General features: G+C 35.3%; 1 protein-coding gene across 3 annotated transcripts in view; it reads right to left on the reverse strand.

Moving 5' to 3' along the window:
- The window catches only part of fbxw7 (F-box and WD repeat domain containing 7), a 236,815-nt gene that overhangs the window by 192,032 nt on the left and 41,749 nt on the right, over positions 1-3,034 (reverse strand). The window lies entirely within an intron of this gene.

Here is a 3,034-nt window from a genome sequence, read left to right on the forward strand (position 1 = left end):
CATGTTGATGTCATATAATAATGTCTTGAATAAAATATACCTTTTTTCCGATGTTTCTCTTTCTTCTTGGCATTATCGTATATATTATTATATATATTTCATGATGGTAAGTTTAATTTCCTTAATTATAATTGCAGCGTTGTTTTTAAACTTGTAGTCAAGCTATAACGTATTTGATATTTATCATGTATGACTAAAATCATGCAGGGATTAAAAATGAATTCTGAGCAAAAACGTTAAGGTTTTTTTTTTTTCCTTTCTGGTAGCCAACTAGTTCGGAGGTCTCTTTCGGCCCGTTTTTAACAAAATAAAAATAACTGCTTTGTTTAATTAGAAGCAGGGTAATTTAAATTTCATTTTTATATTGTGATTTTTATAATTTTTATTTTATTCATCAAAATACAACGCCCACAATATAATATTCAGTGTTGGGCTGCCGAAACTCCGAACGCATGCATTTTGAGGGGCGAGCCGAGAAGCCTACTAATGTCTTCATCCAACTATAAAGTTTTGTTGCAAATGAATTAAGAATTTATAGTGCTATATCTCAGCTTAATTAAACATAATTATATTGTATACACTGTTTACAAAATCTGTAAAAATCTAAAATTTTATGATATTTAGTAGAGTAAAACAATTCAGATGACTAAAATATGACTTAAACTAAATGGCATTTTTGTCAAGACTTTGACTAAAACTAAATCAAAATTTGCTGTCAAAATTAACACTGGTCTGCACTATGACTGACCAATCGATTTTTGTGTTTTTACAACCCTCACATAGACTCGTCAAGTTGGGCATGTTGTTGTGGTCTTAAATAGTTTGTTGCTCCATTTCTGTTCATTCTTTTTTGACTGAGACAACGACCAGTGTTGCCACTTCGTGGACAAACTGAATGAACTTTATGATTAAAAACCGAAGAACACTTTGAGCAGCAGATCATTTCACTGAACAGAGATGTTTTTGCTGTTGCTCTCTGTGTGGGTCTCAATCTTAAGACACTCATTTCCTGACGAAGCACCTTTCAAAGTCAGACAGTCTCCTCCGAATCTCTCTGTCTCTCTCCATCTCTACAGGAGAACAGGGGTTTCTTTCAGTGCTCTGAGGAAAGGTAGAACGGTCAGACGAGAAGCTTTTTGAGAACCCTCCCCAGATCACTGGACACACACTGGTGCTCATTGTCCAACATGGTCCTGATTGGGAAAAGAGAACTGTGGGAATAGACACTGCAAACCCTACTGTCTGCGGTCTAGACACTAACCTGATGTCTAATGTACAACTAATACTCACATTCATTCACCTAAACTCATCTACTGATCTGAATGCTGCAGATTCTGGTTATTTACACCAACTGCTCCAGAGAAAAGCGCATCTCTGAATTGTTTCCAAACCATTCATCTATCTTCTCAGAAACAAAGGAGAGGAACCATACGATGACAAACAATAAGATGTAGACATACAACCAATGTTAAATTAAATTCTTACCCGCAATGTAAACAGTCTCACTGAGACACTCATGAGTTTCTCCACATCCTGTAGTCAAGCCCAATCAAATCTCTTCATCCCTGATCTTGGCCCTACAGTGGTCTGTTGGGATTGAAGCAGTGCTCAAGCTGGGTTGATGGCCTCCACTCAGATATTGTCCCCCAACAAAAAAAGCAGAAGCCTTTGCATCTGAGACAAGTCATATTTGCAAATTTGCAGGACCTCTTTAGTTCCCGTAAGTCTGAGAGGTTCACTCAAAACATTTTACTTTTTTTACCTGGCAGTAAGTATCATGCATGCATTATTTATGATATTGAAGCTACAAGTATTGGGTAGGCTCTATATTAAAGGTGCTAGGAGTGATTTATGGCAGTGCTTCATGACCCAGATTTTATATCAGAAATCCAATTGTTTATTGTACAAAACTTTGAAATGTATATGCTAATGCATTTAGCTTGCACATTTCAATAGTTTTAAGGTGCTACACAGTTAATAAAAATCACTACACAAACACGTTTATCCTCATTTTCTTTTCGTTCATAGTTTATTCAGTCTGGTCATATTTTTTTTTATGATTTTGACATTGCTAAAATATCAAGAACATCTGCATTATTGACAGGGTCACAGCCTTCTAGTTGAGATAGACTGATCAACAAAACATCATACAAAAAACAGCAAATGAAAGGTTAAAGGGTTAATTCACCCAAAAATTAAAATTAGCCCATAAATTACTCGCCCTCAAGTAGGCATGGGCCGGTATGAGATTTTGACGGTATAACCTTAAGCATTCAGACGAATCCAGTCGGAGTTATATAAAAAATTGTCTTTGATCTTTCAAGCTGTATAATGGCACTCAGCGGGTGTTGCAGTTCATCAGTCCAGAAGAAGTGAAATAAAAAGCACCCATCCATAATAAAAAGTGTCTCACATGGCTCCGGGGGGTGAACAAAGACCTCCTGTAGCGAATCGATGCGTTTTTGTAAGAAAAATATCCATATTCAAAACGTAATAATCACTTTAATGTAGCAGTTCATTAATCCTTGGTGCGTTTTATATTGTTCTTTTTAGTAGAATTCGTATCATTATTATCTAATCAGTATTTTTGTTAGTTTTTCCCCAATTTAAATTTTTTTTTTTTTTACAGAGACACTGAATGACCAAAAAAGCACCACCGCCAGTCCGAAGTTCAGTTAAAATGACTAATATGCATTCAATTACTAAAGTTCTATCATTAAATAATATTGATTATCATATTATAATGCTTGACTGACTGATGTTAAGAGTGTACTTTCAGATATTTATAAAACTGTGCCATTTTACAAACAAACAAATATATATATATATATATCAATCAGTCTGGCGAGTAAACTAAAAAATTTTCTAGCCAATGGTGACTCAATTGCCAAGGTGTTCGTAGAGGGCTGCTTACTTTAGCAAAGGAAAACCAGTCTCCTCTTGGTTTATATCGAAATCCTCCGACATTCTTCTTTACAAATCCTCGTTTTGTACTTCTAATTAGTGACCGTTGTTTTGTTTCGATCTCTCCGCG

Source organism: Sinocyclocheilus rhinocerous, unplaced genomic scaffold (assembly GCF_001515625.1).
Source record: "Sinocyclocheilus rhinocerous isolate Xijiao unplaced genomic scaffold, SAMN03320098_v1.1 scaffold1129, whole genome shotgun sequence".
NCBI classification, from domain to species: Eukaryota; Metazoa; Chordata; class Actinopteri; order Cypriniformes; family Cyprinidae; genus Sinocyclocheilus; species Sinocyclocheilus rhinocerous.